This window comes from Chinchilla lanigera, unplaced genomic scaffold, assembly GCF_000276665.1.
Source record: "Chinchilla lanigera isolate Chin_1 unplaced genomic scaffold, ChiLan1.0 scaffold00024, whole genome shotgun sequence".
Lineage (NCBI taxonomy): Eukaryota > Metazoa > Chordata > Mammalia > Rodentia > Chinchillidae > Chinchilla > Chinchilla lanigera.
The window spans coordinates 179,706-204,306 of record NW_004955425.1 but is presented as its reverse complement, the minus strand read 5'-3'; positions in this window follow the sequence as shown (position 1 = coordinate 204,306).

Genomic DNA, 24,601 nt, shown 5'->3' with positions numbered 1-24,601 from the left:
AACATACTATTGCTTAAGGTCCATGCTCTGTCACTCTGGGTATTAACTTGTGAAAGATTAGTAGGTTGTTTGTGGGTTTTTCCAGTAAAGTTGTAAATTATTTCTGTTTGTAGAAGTGAGAGCTCCAAAGGTCTGCTTTATTGATATATAGAACATTAACCAATGTACCTAATATTGTGATCTATCCATTCTCCTGCTTTGTAAAATGCTATTGATAGTTTCTCCTGGTCAGGTATGGTGGCATGAATGTATCCTCCCACCTACTCAGGAAACGGAGGTAGGAGGATCTCCTGAACCTGACAGGGCCAGCCTGGACAGCAAGATTCCATCTCTTTAAAAAGGTAAATAAATAGCTCTGTGTGGTTGTACATGCCTGTAACCCTAGCTACTAGGAAGCTCAGGCATAAAGATTGCAAACTGGAGGCCAGCCTGTGCAACTTGGTGAGATCTTGTCTCAAAAAAGTGTATGTGCGTGTGTGTGTGTGTGTGTGTGTGTGTTTGTGGGATTGGAGGTATGGCTTAATGGTAGGTAGGGTGCCCCTGGATTTGACCTGCAGTACCGCACACAAAAAAGTGACCATTTCACATATTTTAGATTTTAACCCCTCTTGAAAAATCAAAAGATCAGGGAGTGCTGAGTTTAAATTCCCAGATACAAACCAATAGTTCTAAGTGGGTGGCATCTGCTCTTTGGGAAAGGAAAGCATTGTCCCATTTGCCATAGGCCACACCCAGGCCCCTTTGTTCTTTTATGTTACCTGCCTGCCCTTGAGGCTCCAATCCTTGGTGTAACGCATCATGCTCTTGTTGCCCAATCAAAATAACCTTCAGCACAGTTTCCAGAGACCCCAAAACAAGGACCACCCGATAGGGTGATCAACTTGGTGTTAGAGGATGTCTCCACAGTACAGTGTTCCCTTCTCATCACCCCCAGAAAGGGCAGCAGGAAGGACATGGTGTGCTTGAGTGAATTACTTGAGTTAACACATCTTCCTGAGGCCCTCTGAGGTTGTGGCATCCTGCTGAAAAGTCTCCATGACTTTTGGCCAAGGACTGGGCAAAGTGATACTAGCAGTTAACTTTATGTGATATAGAGATCCACCTCCCTTTCGTGTCAGCTGTTGGATGTACACTCTTCCATACCATTAGAAGTAGGTATCATGGATTCACAATCGGAAATCCCAAAGCTTTAAAAAGCAAAATTCTGGCAGTGAAATCTAATGTGAACTACCACAAAGCTATTGATAGTCTTTATTTTTCACATTTAACATACTCTAATATTGTGGTACAGAAAGGCTAATGTGATTGATGCTGGGGTACCCTAGACTCCACTGCCAGTGTTGTATTCACATAGATTTGAAATCTACCTGCAAGGATTGAGAATGTACACTATATTACATATTTCTGTTTTACAGATGAGGAAACTGAATCCTTCAGAAATTAAAAAAAAAGCAACTCATATAAGTGCTTAACCATGATGCTATAGTACCTCTTTCTTATGGAGGGTGGTACTGGGAGTGAACCCAAAAGCTTGGGCTTGCTAGGCAAGTGCTCTACCACCATTATATCCCTGTCCTTTTTCTTTTGAGGCAGGTTCTCAGTGATAAGTTGCTCAGGCTAGCCTGTCTTGGGACCTCGTAACTTAGCCTTCCAAGTAGCTGAGACTATAGATGTGCCCCACCCTGCTTAGCTTTATTAACTGTAGACCTCCAACTAGATCATCCTTCCTGGAGGGCCTTGGACACCTCATGTCATCTCTCTGGAGCTCATTGTCTATTTGTAGAGTTAAGGACAGCACTACTCACCTTGTTCCCTGCACATAATAGGCTTTGAGTCGTTTCTTTCTCTCCATACCATCCTGTAACATGGTGGTAAGTGTTGTTATTATTGAAGAAACTGAAGTTCAAAGAACATAAACAATTTGCCTGGGTGACCTACCAATGAGTGGAGAGCATGTGAGCCAGGTCTGTTATCATTGGTGTCACTCTTTCATGGGGTTCAAGCGTTCTCAAGCTCTGAAAGGAGTCCTTCTCTCATATCCAACTAAAAAGCACTCATCTTTTCATTCGAGCAGCCAGCAGCCTGACAGAGGCCAGGACAGCTTTGAAATGGTGTTTACTGTCCCCCTACCTCCTGCCTCCCAGGGGAGGGTTGAAAAGTGTCTATTTTCAGGCTATTGCTAGTATTTTCTAGGACCTCGACTCAGTGCTCTGTCGCTCTTGCTTCCTGCTGTAAAGATTTCTACAAGTAGGTGTGACATTTCTTTAGGGGCTTGTAGTCCCAATAGGTCTGAGCCTAACAGGCCTCAGCTCCTGTTAGTGTGATGGGTCCCTCCTCCTTCCTTCCATTTCTCTTGGATGATTGTCCTCTGACTGCCTGTGCTTGGGAACCCCGGTTGCATGAGAGTCGAGGGACTGGCTGGAGAAGCTATCGTCCTGCAGCCTCTCAATTGACCACAGAAGGTGTGGCTCATTCCCTTAACAGATGTTTTGCAACCTGGTTACTGAGAGGAAATGTCTCTCAGTGCAGTGGTTTAGGAAGTCAGCTGCCTATAATCATGGGCACAGGGGGAATCACTATTATCCACCAGAGAAGACAAGCTCAGTAGGGGTAGAGTGAGTCAGAGGGCTAGTAATGCCCTCCTGTTCCTAACCCCTCTGACTTTGGGGAAGACTCCTGACCTTACTGAAATGAAACCAGGGAAAACAACTTCCAGTCCCGCCTGTCTCACAGGACTTCAGGGAGAGCTGCAGTGGTAATGGAAGTGACAACTTTGCAAATTATCACATATAATTATCATATAAGCCTGAGGGCAGTCAGTGAGTTATGGCCAAAGATGAGGAAGAGAGGTTGTAAGAAGTCAGCTCTACAAGAAGTGAGATCAAAAGTTCAGTAGATTAAGCTGTACCACACCTTGACAGATGGTCCCAGGCTTACATATACATCTCTAGAACGTGGCTGTTTTCCCTGATTGAAGGTAGTGGTGAATGATTAGGATTTAAGAATGATTAGGAGATTTTGTTTCTGTGTCATTGAAAGGCATGTTTATGCCTTAAGATTGTGACAAACAACAAGAATGGAAGAGGAATAAAAATTAAGAGATACAACAGATGGCAGAAATAAATTAGCACCTATTTCTGGTAGTGAAATCAGTAGAGACAGATTATAAACATGCTTCTTTTCTATGGAAATTACTAACTTGGCAGTAGTTTGAGGAAATGATAAACTGAAAAAATTTAGCAGATGTGAAAAAGAACCAATGCAGTGTTGATAATTAGGACATATAGGAACTGGAAGTAAACACACCAGAGCTGCACAGACAAGTTTGAAGGACTCTTCCCAGAGGAAGGTGAGAGATAAGACTCCAAGATATAGGAACACTGAGCATGCATTTACAGAAGAGGATACCAAGCCTTAGAACCAGTGTGGCAGACCTTGAACACACAAGGAAACGCCTAACCTCCATCAAAAGTATCTCATTTGACTCAGCACCTCCCACCCGCATTAGTGAGTGATGAATATCCTGGTGCTACATCATGAAACGTGTGTGTGTGTGTGTGTGTGTGTGTGTGTGTGTGTTGCCTGGTTGCTAATTGTGGAATGTGTGCACGCGTGCGTGCAGGATTGGGTTGTGAATCCTATTCTATGTAGTGAATGGTTGGCAAAATCAACAGCTAAAAAGATAAGAGCTGGTTTGAGGAAAAGGTGAGTTGTTAGGAAAGGTTTGGAGGAGATACACTTCAAAGCATGCTGTCTTCTGATTATATACAAAATGTCTGGGTAATTTGTTAAGAATAGAGGGGTTTTTTGGCTTATGGTTTTGGAGGCTGGGAAATCTAAAAATATAGCCCTGGAATCTTCTCTGCTTCTGGTGAGGGCCTCATGCTGCTTCAGTTTATTGCGGGGAAGCACAAGGGCAAACGCACATTTGTGAAAGAGACAAAGCACAGGAGCGAGTCAAAGCTTGAGTGCTCCACCGCTGAGCTATATTCCTATCCCCAGGCTGGCCTCATACTCGAAGTCCTCTTATCTCTGCCTTCCAAGAAGCCGACATTAGTGGTATAGGCCACCAAATCTGGCTTTGCTCAATAATCTGCTCATGTGGTAGCTTATCCCTGGAGAAGGGGAGCCCACCACTGTGAGAGGGCCTCCTTCCTTTATGAGTGTGGATCCTGCATGGTCAAACACCTCTTCAAGAGCCCAGCTCTTCTCAATACCATTATGGGGATCAACCCTCAAAATGAGTTTTGGAGACAATAAACCATTTTCTAACCACAGAGGACCACAGAATGTGAGAAAGAAAAAAGGTATGTTAGGCAGAAGAAATATAAACTAAGGCCAGGAAGGTGGGGATGCATGCAAATTGGCTTAGTTGATTCACTCATTCAACAAGCATTTACCAGGGGCTGGTTATGTATCGGGCACAGCACAGGCGCCTTGCAAATGGTCCTTGTTCTCATGGAGCTTATAGTGCAGTGGGGAAGGAAGGGAGAGAGTGCTGGGAGTCCCACAGCTTGTCAGCAGGGCTGACCTAAGGACTGACAGTAATGAATATCCCAGCACCCAGCTCCTGCTTAGGCTTACTTTGTCACTGAAGTGAGCCTAACCAGTAGCCTTCCTGTTAACCAGGGACCCCCGCCTGTTACCGTTACCCAGGGACCCCTTCTTCTCCAGGCTATGGTTGTACTAAATTCTTCCTACCAAGACTACCCAGAGAACAGCAGGTATTTCAGGGTGCTGAGATTGTGGATGCTTTGGTTTTTTCTTTATACTTCTGTTTGGCTTTCCTAACTTAAATATGCATTACTTTTAGAATCAGAAAAAAAACTAATGAAAATAATTTTTGTTGAGTATTTTTTAAGCTACAGACATTAAGTGAATGGATATGGAAATGTACCAATAACATATTACTGAGTAAAGAAAAAGAGCAAGCAATCTACAGGATAAAACAAATACTGCCATCTTGTTTTTATAAAAAAACCTTACTCATGTTTTGCATATATATATAGCTCTGAAAAAGCCTATTTTATATTTATGGTGGGGCAAAGGGATGGAGTTTTACTTTCATATTTCTCGGTAATACTTGAGTGTTTATAACAAGCATGTGCTACTGCTGTGGTTTTTGAGACACCCCTCCCCATCTCTTATACTTGGATGCCATTTATTGAGTTTCTTATGCCTGGTTACTGAACTAAGTACACTTCTCACATCTGGTGGCTTAGCCTGTGTTTCCAACTCCTATTCTCTGAGGCAACAGGGGACATTGAACCATCTCTGGCCCCTGCGATCTTCCCTTGCGGGGATCGTAACTCCTCCAGGTGTGGTCAGGCTTTGTGAAGCAGGAAACCCAGCAGGGGTTATTTTTCTGCCTCCTTGATTGTCCTGCCTAGATTTCTTTGCTTGGAGACTTGTTGTGATGGAGATGGTGACCAGGAGGGAGCCACAGGGCCATGTCTAAGTGTCCTGCCCATTGCTGAAGAGCAGGGGTCGGGAGAGGATTAGGGAGTGCCCTCACCTCCACCCTGGACACCTATCTTTGGTCCAGGGTCCCACCAGGCTTTCTTCCTGTCCCCAGCCCCGCCCAGGAAGAAGGTAAAAATAATTAACACCTAAGTGGAAAGGCTTTCACCCGGGTTGAAAACTCCTCCAGGAATTTGCATTTTAAAGCCTGGTTGCTAATTGTGGAATGTGAGCCTTTGTCTTCCCTAAAAGGAAAAGCAAGCAGTGGAAATTAAGGGAAGAGAGGAGGGGGTCCTCTTTGTGCTGGCCTCCAAACACACTACAGTATTTCCAAGCCTGCTGCAGATGAAAAAGCTGAATTGAGGGGCGGGGGTGTTACCCCAACAGTTGATTTCCTCCTCGTCCTCCATAAGGTTTTTGGTGAGCTCCACTCCAGAGCCTGCTTGCTTGTGTATCACCTGGAGCCCTGCAGTCTCCTTCCCCAGCGGACTGAGCCTAGCCTGGTGCCCAGTCCCGGGATAGGCTAGGTGTGCAGAAACACGCCTGCGCCTGCTTATGGGCCAGGGGCACTCGAGGAAAATTGCATAATTACTGTATTAATTAATTTTTTAAATGAGTAAAACATACACAAAGAGTTTTAAAAGTTCTACAGTGGAAAGCAAGTGTCCCTTTTATCTTTAGCTCCTGAGTTCTCCTGCTCCCTACCCCCTCACCCCGTCTTTCTGGCTCTGTAAGTATGTATGTAGATATACATACATGTAAATACGTATGTGGTATATTTCATTCATGTCAATCCTCTTGCTTTCCCCTCCCCCACAAACCAATGTTTTTCAGGCCTGTGTTTACTTGTGAGACCTCACGAGTGATTATTTTCTCGTGTCCAATATCCTCTGTAAAATGGCAGGTAATAGAAATACCTCTTCATAGTGCTGTGGTAAGGATTAAGTGAGTTCACTCATGTAGTCATTAGACAAATGCCTGACATGGGCTGGAGCACTGGAAGAGTGTTAGCTGTTGTGGGGACTGAAAATTGCTGAAGAGTTTAAGCCTAAGGAAACTCCAAGATCCAGAATCTTTTTTAAGGCACATAATGATGACTTAATCTTATAAGAAAATAGGCAAGGGTTGGGGATGTGGGTGAGTGGGACTGTCCTTGCCTAACATGCATGAAGCCCTAGGTTTGATTCTCAGTACTGGGGCGGAGTGGGGGTGACATTCTGATTCTGCAAAGTGGAATATGAACATGATGAAAATGCAACATGCCAGGTGCTTGTCTGGCCTTTGACAGCCTTACTTAGTATTTTCAATAAAGCTTTGAAAGCAGGACTTTTTATTTCCATTGTCAAATTAGGAAACTGAGACTTTGGTTAATTTGTGAAAGAAAATAGCAAAAGTAATGTACACTTGGTCCTTTGATTTTCTTTTTGATACTAAGCACATAGTGCAACAGCAATCGTGTTTTTGTGCAGATCAGTGCTATCGGGTGCATTTGATCACACACTGTTTTCAGTGTTCCTATGGCATGGTCTGGGCCTAAAGCAAACAAAAATAAGTAAGTGGGGACCTGGAGTGTCATCAATACCTTGTTTATTGATACTCCATAGTATGTGGTTTTTAAGGCAGTCATTGAAGCTGATCCTCTCCAGGGTAAAATATCATTTTACTTTTCAAATGATGACACACTGTCTTGTTTCTTAAACACAGCACCATAAACTTCATTTGGTTTTTCTTTTAATCTGCCCTTGAGTTATCGCCTCTGTATTGCCCTTGGCTTTTTGTGCCTTGGACTAGGCTTTCTTACTATCAGTCAGTGTCCTGTGACAGATCCCTAGTTGTACCCCAAGGAATACACATTGTAAGGTTTTTCGTTTGCTTGTTTGGTTTGCATTGCTGGGGAGCAAACCCAGGGCCTGGCTCAAGCATGCTAGGCAAGCGCTCTACCATTGAGCCACATCTGCAGCCCTACATCATCAGTCTCGATGGAACTGTACATAAAACCAGAACTGATGAGGATCAAAGGAAGTCAGTATTGTGTGGCAGAGTGACAATTGTTTGAGAAGCATTTTTATTTATGGGTGCTTTAAGTTCTAAGTAATTGGAATTGTATGAACCCTAACCCCATGCTGAGCATTGACAGACCATTTCGTATTTATGAGAGGCAAAAACTGTGAGGTATTAGCAAGATATAGCACATACAGCACAAATAAACAGGCAGGTATGGTGACACAGACCTGTAACCCCAGCACTCAAAAGGGTGAGGCTACAGAATATTGAATTTGTGGCTGGTCTGGGCTACCTACTAACATCCTGTCTCAAACAAAAACAAAAGATATGGCACAAACAGCAATAATGATCGTAAGCAAATGTACAAGTAAAAATTCCACGGAAGGATATTCTAATGAAAATAAACCACAAGAAAGATTGTTAATGAACTGGAGTGGTACACTGTCAGTTTTTCCTGGTGACTATGGTTCCTTTGCTCCATGAACTGCCTATTCACATACCTTTTGCTTATTCTTCTATTGAGGTATTTAGATCTTGGTGATTGGTATGAGTTTTTTGTAAAACAGGAAACTAAATCTTTTCTCAGTCACAGATTACAATTTTCCCCAGTGGTTTTCCTTTTATTATTATTATTACTTTTGTGGTTTTATTTTGTTCACAGCATTTTCTTTTGCCATACAGAAATTGTATATTTTTGAGTGGTCAAACTCATAAATTGTTTCTTTTGGCTTCAGAGTCTTACAGTTTACTTAGAAAGCTCATCTCTACTCTCAGGTGATCAAGTTGATGTTTTCTTTGAGATATTTTGTGCTTCCACTTTGAAAATTTAAATATTTGCTCCAACCAAAATTTATTTTGATGTTAAGGATTAAAGTAGGATTCTGACTTCATTATTTTTTCCAGCTACTTAGTACTAGTACCCAAATGATCTCTCTTTTATCAAAAAATAAAATGTGTGTACTTTTAGTCCCCTCCTGTTATCCTGCTTTTTTTCCACAATAAGCTTTTAAACTTGTTTGGTTTATATTGTATTTTGCTGTGTAGTAGGGGGGCTGGGGAAGTAGCTCTGTGGCACAAAAACCTGCCTGGCAAGCACAAGGTCCTGAGTTTGATTCCCGGTACCAAAAATAATAGTAATAATAATAATAACTGATATGTAGTAGGAATATAGTCCTTCCTCATTATCTTTTTTAAAACTTTCCCTAGCCATTTTCATGTGCTTACTTTTCCAGGTAAATTTTAATAACATTCTATCAAGTTCCTCCATTTTTTTGATATTTTAATTGAAAATGCATTGAACTATAAGTTAATATAGGGAGATTGACATCCAATAGCAGGGCATTTTTTTCCCATTTACTTCAGTTTTCTTTTATGAACCATTAGAGTTTTATTTAGAGTTTTTAAACTTTATTTTTTATTTGTACATATTTGTCATACATATTTATCACATTAATCACTGGGAATTTGTACCTATACATAATATATCTTGATTCTCCTTTTTCTCCTGTATTGCCCTTCCCTCCCTTCAATTTGTCTTCCCCTTCCCATTTAAAAAAAGCTTTGTTTTCATTTTTTCTTCTATTTTCTTTTTTCCTTTTTTCTTCCTCCTCCTCCCCTTCTCCTCTTCCTTGTTCCCCTTCTCTTTTAAATACATTCTTCCTCTTTCCCAATGTCTTTCTTCGTGTAGATCCTACAAACTCCTTATTAGATTTATGCTTTTTCAAGTACTTCAGCAAATGAAATAAGTGCTTTTCCTGTTTTCTTTTCCTTTGTGGTGCCAGGATAGAACCCAGGACCTTGCACATGCTAGGCAAGCAGTCTACTACTGAGCTACACCTCAGCCTAGCTAATGCTTCTCATTCTAACTAGCCGTGTGTTTTTAGGCAAAGCATTCACATTTTCCATGCTTTAGTTTCCTAGTTTGTGAAGGATGGAGGGTACCTCCACAAGCCTGTCACCTAAAGCTAGCTGAAGATTTTCTGAGGTGGTTTTGGGGCATTCAGGGGCAAAATGTTAGGGTTTCCAGGGGCAGTTTTGCCCTCATTGCATTTTCATGGGAAAGACCCAGGGTCAGCTCAATTTCTCTGGTCCCAGCTGTACAAACAAATACCTGGGTCAACCCTAATGGGAGCCCTCTGTGAGTCCCACCCCCAACAATGATTCACTGGGACTACGCCCCTCCTCCCCATTCTCCCTGAAGGCTGGCCATGCCAGTGGGATGGACAACAGCCTTATTCGACACCAGGTATTGGGCATCCACTGTGTGCTCTCTGGATGGGACCATTGGCTGTTTACCTGAGTGGACAATGGCTTTGGAGCATTTAAGCCTCCAAATGTAATTTGACTGTGTGATAATTTTGGCTTCCACAGACCCAGAGCCAAAGAAAGTTAAACAACTTTTCTCCAGGGTGTGATGAAGATCCAGCAGGGGCATGTTTTGAGATACAAAGTGTTATTTAGCAATACAGGAGGAAGAGGTAGTTTAGACAGACAGCATTTCTTACAGAGACTAAATTCTTAGATAGACTAAGACTACTGGGGCTGGCCAGCGCAGAATCGCCAGTTCAGCCTCCCATCCTGGGTGGACTCTCTTCCATGCTTTCCTGCAGCCCGAGCACCCCACTGTGTTGAAGCCTGGTTGACAGGCTTGCACTCCCGTCTAATTCCAGCAGAGACACATTTAGCATTTAGCTTAATTGTTTCTTTAATTGAAAGCCAGCAGATAAGCACCAGTTTCTTTCCCATGCAAAAGAAGCTTGAACTAGGAGAAACAAACCAATGGCATAAGAAAACAAGGGCTGCCTCAAGCCCCCTTTGTAGAAGGGGGAGTTGGTGCCTCCGTGTTCTTGCATCACAATGTATTTGAGTTAATTTGACTGGTGGTGGTGCTTAGTTACCCAAACACTTTAATAGGATTGAAGTAGACTACTCTCAGGCCTTGCAAGGATACAAATGGGCTGGCTAACCCCTCTTTTCTTTAAGAAAACAGCTCTCACACTTGTACAGGCCAAAATAATTAAGTAATTAGCAAAGGCATTTGTCAAAATGCCCACTGGGGCTGACGAAAATGACAGCTTTGAGAAGGATGAAGAGCTTGAAAATAGCATTTTCTCCAAGCTCCAGGCTGGGGTCAGGCCTCGAGCCTGTGAGGGAAACGCCTGCCTGGGACTCCCGGGTCCCAGTTCAACCTCTGGGGTTCAAGTTCACTTCCCTGTGGCAAAAGCCAAGCTCCTATTTCTAAGGAGGCGTTCTTGAAAGGCCTTTGGAACATCAAAGGGCTCTCACTCCACAGCAAGTAAGTGAAAAATAAGGGAGTCATTTTCCTTTCAAAGGATTGAAACCGTTAAGCAGCCAAGTCCATGGTAGAAAAAGCATTTGTGGTTTATTAAAATTAAAAGAGGGGAACTAGCTGGAGGTTACAAGGCAGTCAAGAGTGACTTATTCCTTACCTACTGTGTGCAAAGCAAATTCCTGGATTTTCCTAGGGTCAAAGGGGTCTCTGCCCTGAAGAGGCTTCAATGTTTGCTGTTGTAGGGTTGATTAGACTGGTAAATCAAGAGAGATTCTCTCAGAATAAGAGAGAAAAGCAACACTAAAATAGTACACAGCTATGTGCCCTTTAACATGTCTGGCAAGTGGCACCTCATTCATGGCTCGCAACAGCTACAATGGAAAGATGTGATGTCTTTCCTCGTCCATCATATATGTCACAGTCAATAGTCAAAGCAGAGAAAAGCATAAATGTAACAAGGAAGACTCAAAAATTCAGCGAAAACACTATTTTTAAAATTGAATTTGATGAAGAATGGACAGGCATATAGAAGTGTGATTGTACCCAAAGTGTATGGCCTAAAGATAGTGGAAGACTGAATGGAGAAACCCAGCAAGGGCTGTGCATTCATACTCTTTGTGGTGTCTCTGGGTGGAATTCCTTCCTCCTAGTTACTGAGCTGGATCCTTTTGGAATGAGGGTCTTACGACCTACTATCAGACAGGACAGGGTGAGGGGCTGGGGATTTAGCTCAACGGCACAGCACCTGCATGGCAAGCGCAAGGTCGTGAGTTCGATTCCCAGTACCAGAAAAAAAAAAACCAAAACCAAAACAAACAAACAGATAGCACAGGGTGGAGAATTTCTTTGTGGTCAGTTCTTACACAGAAAGGCAGGGGAAAGACATAGTAATATATCTAGGTTTTATGACTGGCTTTTGCAGAAAGGGATTCTAGTTTCTATGATATGTCTTGGGGAAGACAAATTCTAGCTTCTGGGGCCCTTCTCTGGGTGGGAGAAGCAGGAGAAAGAAGGGCAGAGGGCCCAAAAAATCTTGCTTTTGATCTCCCTTCTTCAATTCCAAATACTCAGCATGCCAGAGCTCTGTGCTTTGGGTTATCCTTTTCTAGGTCCCAACATTTGTTTTTTTTCTTTAGTGGGTAAAGAAAATGAAGTTTGGCGAAGTCAGGAAACTTGGAACTGAGAAGCAATGGAGAAGACAGGTCAAAGGTTCTGGATTTGACTGGGTTTGACCTGAGCTTGACAGCAGATTTTATTTGTGTAGGTTACTAGGAATGAGAACTGAGGGAAGAGCACTAGATTTAGAAATTAGGAGTTGTGGGTGGCTGGAGTAGTGTTTCAGTGGAGTGAAATGGGAGGGCAGATATTGGGAGAATCAGACATAAAGAGTCAGTCTTCCAAAAACAGCCACCGGGAAGGAGAGGAACATCACTAATGGGGTACTGGCCAGGTTGGTAGTGTGTTGGTGGCGTATCCCAAGCGGGTGGAAACCTAAGCAGGTTTGCAGGCTGAGGACAGTGGCTTGAAGAAACAGAGTTTGAAGATGCCAGGAGAATAGATGTTTGGGAAAGACAGGTCCTTCCTGGAGGACATGCAGCTTGAAATGATGTAGGCTGGAGAGGACAGAGAGGGTAGACTATTCCTGAGAAAAAGGATGAGAGCAAGAACTCACTGAAGTTACAATGGTACCTGAAGTTAGAAAGGACAGAGTTGGTCCAGATACATTTTGGGGCAGGAGAGGAGAGCCAAGAGAACTCAAGCAGGGAGAAATGGCTGACATTGGTACTGTCTGTGGAGGAAGTCAAGTAAGGCCAAGGACTAGAGTGGCTGAGTGGGTATGTGGGGATTAGGGCAATAAGCAGGCTCTGCAGGGCTGGAGGTTGTGGGGTGTCCGGAGCTTGGAGCAGAAGTTTTTTCATAGGTTATATGGTTTCTGGGCTGGGGGTGGGAGGTACCTCAGGTAGGGCAAGATTGAAAATTATAGGATGTTAGAAGGCCAATATTGAAGGGACTGGCGGCAATCTCAAGTGTGAAATAGATGATGACAGGTAGGAGCAGTCAGGTCTGAAGTCTTTTGCAGGAATAAAGCCAAGGAAAGTAGAAGAGAATGGTTAGGCGTGGAAATGGTTATAAGGACTTCCAGAGGAAGAGTAAGGTCAGTAGTAATGCTTAATGATTTGGAAGACAAAGACGGAGACTTGGCCTCTTCTTTTTAGAGGCAGTGAATAATATTGGGGCTTTGAGAGCCTGTATTTGTGTTCCCTTAAATTTGTGTGTTAAGACTTGGTTTGAGGGTATTTGGAAGTAGGTTGTTTGGTATAACCCTTCCTGGACCTCATTGTGGTTCAGTGAAGTTTATATTTGTAATTCCAAGGGAAAATTATTGGAGTTGTACTGAGTTAATTCCAATCTACCACTTCTAGTGCAACCCATGGTGCAAATAAAGACACAAATATGTATGTGAAATGGTAGGAAGTCAAGGGGATCCTAAGTCCAGTTAGAATAATGGCTAACTGGAACAAAGGCCTCAACCCAGGGCTGAACATGGGTTTTATTAGTTCATGAAGAGAGGAGTGGCTCAGGGATGAGTGACTGAGGAAAAGGTGGGAAGTACATGAGTATTATGAGCTGGGCTAAGAGGAATTTAATCCATGCGTGGCTGGCTCCACGGCTGAAACAGCTTGGTGGAAGGGCGTGGTGGAGGAAAACTGCTCACCTCATGGCAGAGAGATAGCAGAGAGCAAAAAGGGGAGCTAGGGAGGGAAGTATATCTTCCACAGCTCCACACCCCCAGGGCCACACTTCTTCCAACCAGACCTCATCTCCTAACAGCACATGTGGCTATGAACTGATGAATATAGTATCCCATGAGCCATTCACCTTCCAAAATCCCCATCATCAAACATACGAGACCTTTAGGGAGACATTCCAAGATCTAAACCCCAACAGATTGTAAAGAATGTGGATTAGTTCCTGGCACCCAGTGGACAAACCATGAATTACAGTTTTAAGAGACCTCAGGTCATCTGTTCTGACAGACAGGGAAAAAGATCTCCAGAAAGGCCACAGATTAGAACAGATGATAGAGTTCTAGTGGGGTCACCCAATGGAGGACCTTGGTAGAGACCACACAGGGGAGGAATACAAGATAGGAGAGATTCCAGACTCCAGAATGCCCAAGGTTTCCAGCCAGGTCTAGTATTCAGTAAGACTTGGTTGGTAGTGCATGTGTGTATGTGTATGTGTGTTGTAGGGGCAGCCATATCTCTTTCCAGGGTGACTAGTGTACCCAGGGACATGAAGCTTATTTTCTAAGTGTGTGTGACATTTTAATCAGCCAACTGAGCATGTTGTCTGCAAGTGAAAGTACTCTGTACCAGCATTGCTCTCCTTCCTTGGTGGACAGGACGTGCAGGGCCTGTTTTCCTCTCTGTTCTCCAAGCTTGGACTGTGTCACGTGGCAGCCCTCTGCATGACAATCACTTTACTCCACTGGTGCAGTGCTTACCCTCATATGCCTGATGTCTGATAGTGTAGGTTCTCTGTAAACACTCATTGGACCAGTAATGAGCAGAGCTTTCTCAGTTTTGGTGAGGACAAGGTCCTCTACCTGCCTCTGCAGTCGGAGTGCTGTGTAGAGGGTAAGTAGTCAGGAGTTTGGCAAATGAGGGTTTGAATCCCAGCTCTAGGACTTTCTACTGCTGGACTCCAATCCACTAGCACTGCAGAGCTTCAAATTGTTCACCTATAAAAGCAGGACAGTAATATTTCTTTACCTTAGGAGTCTTTTGACAGTTTGAAGATGTAATGGTGTGATGTTAACACTGTGCCTGCCTGGCCTTTCAGTAATAAGGGCTGTTTTATATTATTAGCAGTGTGTTCGGTATGGACACACACACAGGTTTACCTTGTCTTCTTTGTTTACAGCTGAGTGCCTCTTTTGTCCTACATTCTAGAGAACGATATGAGGAAGCTCAGGGACTGAAGAAGACAGACCCCTGCCTCCCAATTCAGGCCTCACTAATGCTCACTTAGTTTGGTGCTTCAGTGAAAGAAACCACCCATTCCCTGATTCCAACCCTGAGGTGCCTTCAAGCGGGGCAGCCAGGTCAAGGCTTGCCACAAACAGACCTGTGTTTTGGGGTGCTTACAGCCAGCAGGAGAAACTCTCTGCGTGGAAATTACTTTAATTTGCAGTTGACAAAAGGAAAATTGCTGGCATTTTTTGCTTGGAGCCTGGAATGTAACCTTGTGAGGCTGCCCCAGACATTCCAGGTGGCAGCTTCCATTAGTCAGCCCAGATTTCTAGCTTTAAAGGAGGAAGAAAAGAACTTAAGTAATTTAACAGGGAGCAAAACTCTCAGTCGTGATTTAATACCACCAACTCCTATCACTTAGAATTCCCTGCTGCCCTTGTCAACATATAAAGCACAGTCAATGTAGATATCCCATCGGATGATGTGTTTTTCTTTGCCTAACCTTCAGTTGTGTCCTGCAGCAGTCTGGCAGCAGTCTGTAGGGCTGTTGTGTTTAGCTGGAGAGAAGACTCCTTCTGAGAATCTGCCACTGTTTTGTTTGTGTGGGAATGGCTTTGAGGTCACTAGAGACGCCCTCTCTGCTTTATTCCTTTGCAGGAAGCCTGGGAGGCAGCAAGGTCTTGGTACCTATCTGTTGCAAGAATGAATGAATGGATGGATGGTTTCCAGTTTTTTCACAAGGCCGGAGGAGTGTTTTTTGTCTGTCTAGTCAAAGACTTCCAGAGCATCCAGAAGAAAGGGCATCCTTTAAATGTGGTGCTGGTCACCTTCCACTTAAAATATGTCCCAAAAATGCCTGTCTGGGGTGGGGTTCCATGGAATGCAAACCGAACGGAATGCCTTTCGGCCAAGTGAGTACCTGAGGCCACTGCTGCCATCCTGTGGACAGTATTTGAAACACAAGGGAAGGGACACTTTGGAAGAAATCATGGCTGAAGGTGTATGATGGAATATTTCCCTTTGTGATGCTTTGGGTTTTGTCCAAGAGGCATCTTCCTCTTCCTGTCTTGCTGTTCAATTAATAATAATAATAATCATAAAAAAACCACATTTATTGAGTTTTAGGCACTGTCTGAATAAGAGAACCAAGGTATAAAACCAGCCTCTCTGTTAGGACCCAACCCTTGCCTTTAGACTACTATTTTCTTTTTATCTTAGTTCTACCTCTCCTTTACCTTCCAGATATTGTTGTGACAGTACACCAATATCTTCAATCATGTAGTTCAAAGCTGCTGAGTACAGAGATTCCTTTCTTCCTTCTTTGCTTCTGCCTTCTTGTTTCCTTTTCTTTTTTTCTTCTTGCAGTGCTAGGGATCAAAGCCATGGTCTCACACATGCTAGCTGAGCACTCTACCACTGAGCTACATCGCCAGTCCCTGAATACAATAATGTTACTGGTCTGTGTGTACCAACTACCCATGTGGTAATGGACTAAATGTGACTATAAACATCTGCTAAACAGATTTAGGCATCAGCAGTGTATGTGTGCCAGGGGGGTGTAAAGTCATGGGACAGACGATGCAGAGTATATATTGTAACTAAAGATTGACAAGATGGTGAATAGGGAGATTAATAACTGTACAACACCTTCATTTTTATATGAACTGACTTCCCAGCACCACTGTTACACTCACATCTATACACATTTCTTTGCTGCTGAGCCTGGAGCATTTGACCATGCCTACGGCTGGCAGGGAGGAGGAGCAATAACCTCTCTCCAGCATGGAAGGTACAAAGTGTCTTCCATGAGCCCATAGGGCCTGTACTTTGAGTTGGATTTCCCCAACCCATCATCTGCATTTGATAAAACCTTATAGGTGGTTTTCATTCTTGGTAGTACTAAACAGAATCCAAAAAAAGGTAAACCCTTTGGGATTTAAGTCTGTCTCCCTGGGTATTAGAGAACTTTCGGGTAACAGTTCCCAAAGTGCCCATATGTCATTCTTTTATAGAAAGTGTCATGTGGAATGACTGAACTCAGGAGAGCTTTGCTTTCTACTTTATTCCAGAATTTAGTACGGCACACTCATCAACAACCAGGCACAAGGCCAGATGCCTCTCTTGTCAGGCGTGGTAGATTTCCCAGCTCTGTGTACTAGCACTGCCTGTACCAGAAATAGTACCCGTATGGGCTGCAGACTGTGGGGAGGCAGGAGGAGAGCAAGAAAGAACTGAAGAGGGAAGAAGGAGGAGAGCAACAAAGCACAAAGCAAGGCTCAGAAGAAGTGATAGAGCTGACTCCTGAGCACCTCTGAGGACCCTTGAAATGTCCCTAGAGGGCTGGACTCAGCTCTCTGGGACCTTTAGAAATGCTTGGCAGTAGCCAGTTTCCCACAGCCTTCCCTAAGCTGCCACCAAGTTAGTTCCCCGAGTTTCTGCGAAGAGGCCTGAGCAGCTCTTTATGTCCCTGGCACTGGCATCTTTGTTCTGATGTCAAGAGTGTTGTTGAGAAAGTAGTGGCACTATTATTAGTGTTTATAAATTATCATACTGGCTCAGGTGCTAGCCTTTGGGGCAGCAGAAGCTGGGCTTATGTCCAGGTCTGGAGTGAGAAGGGGGTATGAAGGGTGACAATCACAAGTGAGACCCAACTTCTAAAATAAGATGTCGGTCAGAGAACAACAGCTTGTGGCCACTGCCCTGCCTAGGGCCCACTTCTGCAGGGAGGGGCTGGCTTCCCTCCAGCACTGCCCCTGAACACCATTCCCAACTGCAATCAGAGTTCAAGGGACATCCCCAGTCAGCAGCGAGGGACTTAAGACAGCAAAGCTTTGATGTGTTCACCACCGAGATCATAATTAAAATCTAGTGGAAAGGAATAAATTTGGAAAAGAGTTTAAAAGCTGTACTCCTCACAGTAGATACACAAATCAGCCACACCAGTGTAATCCTTCAAAGGACTGCACACATTCAGATTATGCCCTGACTTTTATTTTTATTTTTTTGGTTTTTCTCCAGTACCAGGAATCGAACTCACGACCTTGCGCTTGCTAGGCAGGCGCTGTGCCGCTGAGCTAGATCCCCAGCCCCCTGACTTTTATTTCTAAAATGTTATAAGAGGCACTTCTGCACTATCCAAATAATAACAATATCAGTACCAGCTAGTGCTGATTGTGGATAAGCAAATGTAGGAGCTCTAGTCAGGTCCTAAAGAAATATTTTTTGGTCAAAGAAATAACTGCTTCTTTCTGAGGACCTGTATGTTTTTACCAGGGGTAAAAGCAGCCATATGATAATTTTCTCTTCACTTTAGTGTCCTGAAAGTTCTGAGTCATTTTTTAAAAACCTAAATCTCTGTGATTATATTGACTCTAAGAATGGACACTTTAGCTTTGCAGCTTTTACCCCCTTTTTTTTAACTTTGTGAAATTATATTTTATGGTTTGAGTCTGGCTTTCCTTTGTGTGTGTGAGTTAACTCAAAGCCCTTTCCTTTCTTTGTGAAAAGATATGAGGACAGTTAAGTTAAAAATTGGTTCAGCTTTATGATAGGCTGGTAAGCTTAGAGTACTGGCCAGAGACTCTAAGCCCAAATTTCCTTTTGGGCTATGTTAAGTACATTAACGGTTCTTTAGTAGAAATCACATTTTTAAGTGAAAAGAGTACAAGTACATGCTTGGTTTTGAAGGATGTTATAAAGGATTTCTCTGCCTCTCCAGACACAGTGGGGAGACTCTTGTCCCCATAGGGGGTCCTTGGAGGAGACCTGTGCAACTCCTCTGCTCTGCAGCTGCTCTTGAGTCTGGCAATCAGAGTTTGGGAGAGGCCCCCACAGGGATGGAGAGAGGCTGAGGAAAGGCCATCAGGCTTGGCCTAGACCCTCTCCGACTCTGCTGGGGGTGGTGTGTGTAAATGAGTCCTACATTTTAAGGAAACAATTGGCAATATGACTCCATGGTATTAAATATGCTCATATCCTTTGACTCGGGCATTTCCCTTCTGAGGATTTAATTTAAGAACTAATGAGAATTATTGCATTCATTCCATGACAGCTGCTCTGTCTCATAAATAAGGCTGGGTGAACAAAACAAAAATCCCTCTTTTATGATGTTTAGAGTTTAATGGATCCAGAAGCCCCAAAATATAAGTGAAGATCTTTGTCCGTGGATATTCAAAGCAGCACCATAAACAGCAAAGGATTGGAAACATATGTCCAATGATAAGGGGTTAAATTATAGTAGATCAATATGATGGGATTATTACCCTTGTTATTTTTGAGACAAAGTCTTTCTGTGTTACCCAAGTTAGCCTGGAATGTATGATATTCTTGACTCAGTCTCTTGTAATTGGGATTACAGGTGCATAACACCAAGCCCAGCTTGTTTTTTGGTTTTTGTTTTCTTTTGCTTTTGTAATTCTGGGGATTGAATTCAGGGTCTGTGCACTGAGCAACATTCCCAGCCCTTTTTTATTTTTTTTATTTTGAGACAGGGTCTCAGTCGCTAAATTTCCTAGGGTGGGTTTGAACTTGTAATCCTCTGCCTTATCCTCCCAAAGTGCTGGGATTATAGTCATGTATCACCATGCTTGGCCAATTTTAAAACCTTAAAGGCAATAAGAAGAAAAAAGGGGGAGCGATTCCCTGGAAATGTGTTCAGGCCCGCTATTCTGTGGATGCAGAGAGGACACTGTCTCAGATTTACCCTGGCTGTAGCATTACTTCTAAGATCTTCCTGCAGAACCTATATGAGCCCACCTAGGGCTTTCGCAATACTCACTACCTGGGTTAGTGGGAGCCAGGCACACATAGAATTGATATGTCAAGGCAACTGGCTTTGCTTTGGAAGACCCAGCCCTCGCCCAACTCACTGAGACAAATGTGATACAGGACTGACCAAAATAAATGTAAATTACGGTAAGCATAAAACTCTAGCCCTTTGGAGAAAAAGAGATCATTAAGTAATTTAATTTAATCTAATCTAATCTTTATATATTTGGCCTCTTAGTTTGATTTTGCTAATATTTCATATGACCCGAATCATTCAAGCAGGCTCTCAGGATGTGGGGTTAGCAGATCAGAGTAGCTCTGGAGTCAGATTGTTGAGGTCCAAATCCAGGCTCCACCACTAAATTGCTCTGAAATACTGGGCCAGTTACTTAACTTCTCTGAGGCTTCCTCATATGTCAACTAGAGAAAATGGATTAAATAAAACTATCCACACGAAGTAGAGGAGTGCGGTGACTTCTCTGGGATAGGCCTCCCCGTGTGTGCTTGGAGCCACTCCCCACCTTTCTCTTGCCTCCTCCTGAACTGCAAGGGGCAAACAGCTTCTCAGACTCGATTTGGTCAACTGGAGCTCCTGCTGGGAGAGAGAGGGCAGCAGGAAGGGAATAAACAGGGTTCGGGCAATGTTGCATGGCTTCTGAAGTCTCTGTTCTTGTTGGGCAGCCCCCTTCTGCTTCTGGGGCTTTCTCTTTAGGGGGTACTTTTTTATTTTTTTGTTTATTTTTTTTAAAGTACTGGGGATTGTACTCAGGGATTTTGCATTGAACTGCCTATTAAAAAATTTTTTTTTTATTATTATGAGACAGAATCTTTCTAAGTTGATAAATTTCCCAGCCTGGGCTCAAACTCATGATCATCCTGCTTCAGCCTCCCAGAGTGCTAAAATTAAAGGCCTGCACCAACATGCCCAGCTAAAGAGGAGATGACTTTTATAATTAGTTTCCTCTGTTAAGATCCCAGACAGGGCCTCTGTTTCCTGTCTAGACCCTGACACTCTCTGACCTTCCAGCTACCTGTTCTTTTGAGCAACCACACTGAACAATGTTTACAAGTTTTCCTGTGCATTTATTCTTGGTTCACCTTTGCAATGCATTTGATTACATTAACAAGATCTTCATCTTTAACCACAGTACACTGTCTAATGATCCAACCATTTAGGGAATTTCTAATGCAATTTCTAAGTTTTTTCAGACTTAAATATTAGATACAAAAGGGTATTTCTATAGAATCTGTGTAATTCAAGTAACTATGATGCAATGAATGGATATCTGTATCTTTGACAACAACAACAACAAAATTGCCTCTATCTTTGGGCCCTCCTCCCCAAGAGGCCCTCCCCAATTCCATCCTCCTGTTTTCCTTCCCAAATTTCACCACTCTTTGGAGCCTCTCCTCCCTTTATTTTTCTTCATAGGTTCATCATGTCTCTATCCCCTGAACAATACATTTAGGTTTTTTGTTTTTTCTTTTTTGCTTGTTTGGTTTTTTGTGGTATTGGGGCTTGAGACCAGGGCCTTTGCACTCAGCTACATCCTAACCCATTTTTTAAGATTTTACTTTGAGATAGCATCTTGCTCAGTTGCCAAGTTGCTCAGGCTGGGCTTGTCTTCCTGAATCAGCCTCCCAGAGTGCTGGGATTATAGGCATGCACCACTGTACTGAGCTACTTTTGCAAATTTTTATATTAAAGTAATGATACTGCAACTCTTCCCTCCAACTTGCTCTTCACTCAGCTATTGTTCTTAGAGTCTGTTTAATATTTAGCTGCAACTTACTCACTTGCAGTGCTTTCACAATTGTTATATGCCTAGATCTCAATTTAGTATCCGACCTGCTGCTAATGGACACGGGCGTCTCTTAAGTATTTAGCTATTTCAGATATTCTTATATTTATTCTGAGATGTGCAAATGCCTATGTTTCTCTAGGGTATAAACTTACTGTGGCTCTGCTGGGGCACAAAGCAAGGACTGTCACCTTTGGCGTACAATGACAAATCTTTTTCCACAGCAGTTTTACCACCCCTGGCTAGTATAAGAAAAAAACATTGATGGATATCTCTTTGGCCCTCAATGTCAGACTTTTACATTTTTTTTTTTTTTGCCAATCTGGAGGCAGTGAAATGATATCTCATTGTGATTTTAAGTTATGTTTTTCTCATCAATGAGATTGAACATCCTACCATATTCACATTTTTCCATTTCTAAGAAGTGCTCAAGATAAACTAATTGTACTTCCCTGGAACCTGGGGGTCATGGCTGCCAGGTGGGAGGAGAGGAGGGCAGTGCTGCCCTGGAGTCCTGATGGGGCATGTGGCTGCAATGGGAGAGACAAGCTGAGAGCTGCCCAGCCTAGGGGTTCTGGCTGACTCTATGTCTTTGGTACAGGCTACTAGTCTGGTGACTTAGATAACCAAATGCAGCAGAGTCCCACATTCAGAATTCTGCAGAGACTGGCAGCAAGTATCTGTGGAACAAGGCAGGGGTGTGTGGTGACCTGGCAGCATGTGACTTCAGCCAATTTCTGCACTAAATATTAGCAGACCTGTCAATATGTTGAGAGAAGTTCAAAATGTGGCTTTTAAATATGACCTTTTCCAAGAGTGACAGGGTTCACTCTTTGGACTCTCAGCAGGTGTTACCTTTCTGGGGCCCAGGGAGCTACTTTACTGTAGGGTCCCAGACTTAGAAGGAGCCTTCATTCACTTAGTATATTTTTGGTGGCAAAATGAACATAATATAAAAATTATCATTTTAGGTGTATACTTCAGTGGTATTAAGTATATTCAGTTGTACAACCATCACTACCATCTATCCACAGAGCTCTTTTTATATTCAGAACTGAAACGTTGTACCTATGAAATAGTTCCCCACCCTGCCCCCCGTGTAACCACCATTCTATATTCTGTCTCTATGAATTTGACTATCTCATACAAATGGAGACATATAATATTTGTTCTTTTGGGTCTATCTTACTTACTTAGCAAAATGTCTTCACGTTTCATCCTCGTAGTTAAAATGTTCTTCCTTTTTAAGGCTCAGTGACATCCCATTGTATGTATATAGCACATTTTGTTCATCCATTCAACCATTAATGAACACTTGGATTATGTCAGTCCACGTGGGATGCTGTACCAGAATACAATAGACTGAGTAGCTTATGAATGGCAGATATTTGTTTCTCATAGATCTGGCAGCTGGGAAGTCTGAACAGATGCCATGTCTGGTAAGGGCCCATTTCCGAATTTATAGGTAACTACCCACTTGTTGTGTCTTCATGTGGGGGAAGGAAAAGGACCACTCTTGGGACTCTTTCATAAGGGCTTTAATCACAAGCAGAGAGCACTATCCTCCCAAAGAGCTTATCTCCCAATTAGCATATGGGTTATGATTTCAACCTGTGGATTTTGTTTTGTTTACTTTTTTGATGGGATTGGGGATTCAACTCAGGGCCTCATACATGATAGGCAAGCACTCTAACACTGACCTACACCCCTAGCCCTTTTTATTTTATTTTAAGACAGGGTCTCATCTAGGCTGGTTTCAAACTTGCAATCCTCCTGCTTCAACCTCCTAAGTAGCTGGGATTACAGGTATGTATTATGGTATGGTCTGCATATTCCCCCAAAGCCTCATGCAGTCATGGGGGTGGGCTTCTAGAGTTTATGATCCACTCATGATCCAATGCTGGGATTATGGTGTAAGTGCTACATCCACCCTGGGGTGGATAGTTTGCATATGTAAGGGAGAAAAAGAGGTTGCTTGCTGCCACTCTTCTCCTCTTTGCTCTCATTGCTTTTGCTGTCTTCTGCTGCCACGAACAGTTGCCCTCTGCCATGTGCCACCCTGCTTTGGAGCCAGCTGAGTATGGACTGAAACCTCCAGACTGTGAGCTAAATAAACCTTTCCTTCCTTAATTTTGGGTGTCAGGTATTTTGTCTCAGCAATGACAGAAAAGTAACCAAAACAGTATATCACTATGCCCAAACTTACATATGGATTTTAATGGAGAGGGTACAGATATTTAGTCTATAGCAGGTCATTTCTACCTTTTGATTATTGTGAATAGTGCTACTATGAATATAGTATATGAAAGTCTCGTCCTGCTTCCATTATTTCTGTTTGGTATATGCTACTCTTAGTATTGTTTCTCTTCCTCCCTATCCCTCCTTCCCTCCCTTCTGATGCTCAGGATTAAACCCAGGGCCTTACGCTTGCTAAGCAGGTGCTCTACCCTTGAGCTATACTCCCAGCCCCTATCTGCTTTCTTTACTTAGGATTGTGCAATTAGACCTTGGGGGATGGGTATCAGCCTCATTTGGTGATTTGTATCCCTTTCTAAGACTGCATTTCAAAGGAAGGACATGTCTGTCACTTTTTGACCTGTATCTGTTTGGCAACTCCTGTCCTGTAATGATAATGATAACTTGGGATGATTAGGATGATAAGTAAAAGATACCGAATGCTTACTTTGTCCCAACCCTTTTCTAAATACCTTTGCTTATTTTAAATCACTTCATCTTATATCAATATGTAATACAATAAGCATTGTTAATTCCCTACCATTCTGTTTGTAACTCTGTAATGTCTGTACTGATCCTTTGCTATTTTGTAAAACGTTGTCGATCTGTTAGTATTTTCCTCCTTTTATTTCTAAAATAAAAAAATAAAAAAATAAAAAATAAAAAATAAATCACTTCATCTTCACAATCTATGAAGGTTCTATGACTATTATTGTGCAGTCTTATACATGAGCAAACTGTTACAGACAGATAGAACCGTAAAACAAGGGGGACAGATGAGATCATTTAATTCAGTGCTTACTTTCACAAATGAAGGAAAGGAGTCCTTTCAAGGAGATGCCTGCCCAAAGACACAGGGTTACTCTGTGACCAACCTGGGGGGAGTGCACAGGCTTCCAGACGTCTGGAATCCCTGGGCTCCCTGTTCTTACTGCTCTAAGACAGGATTCCATCCATTTATTTTGTTTATCCCACTGACCCAGGTGAAACCTCATCTGTGAGGCTCCCAGGCTACATCTGGATCCAGCTGGATATGCCTGGTCCTCCTCCTGATAATTACTGCG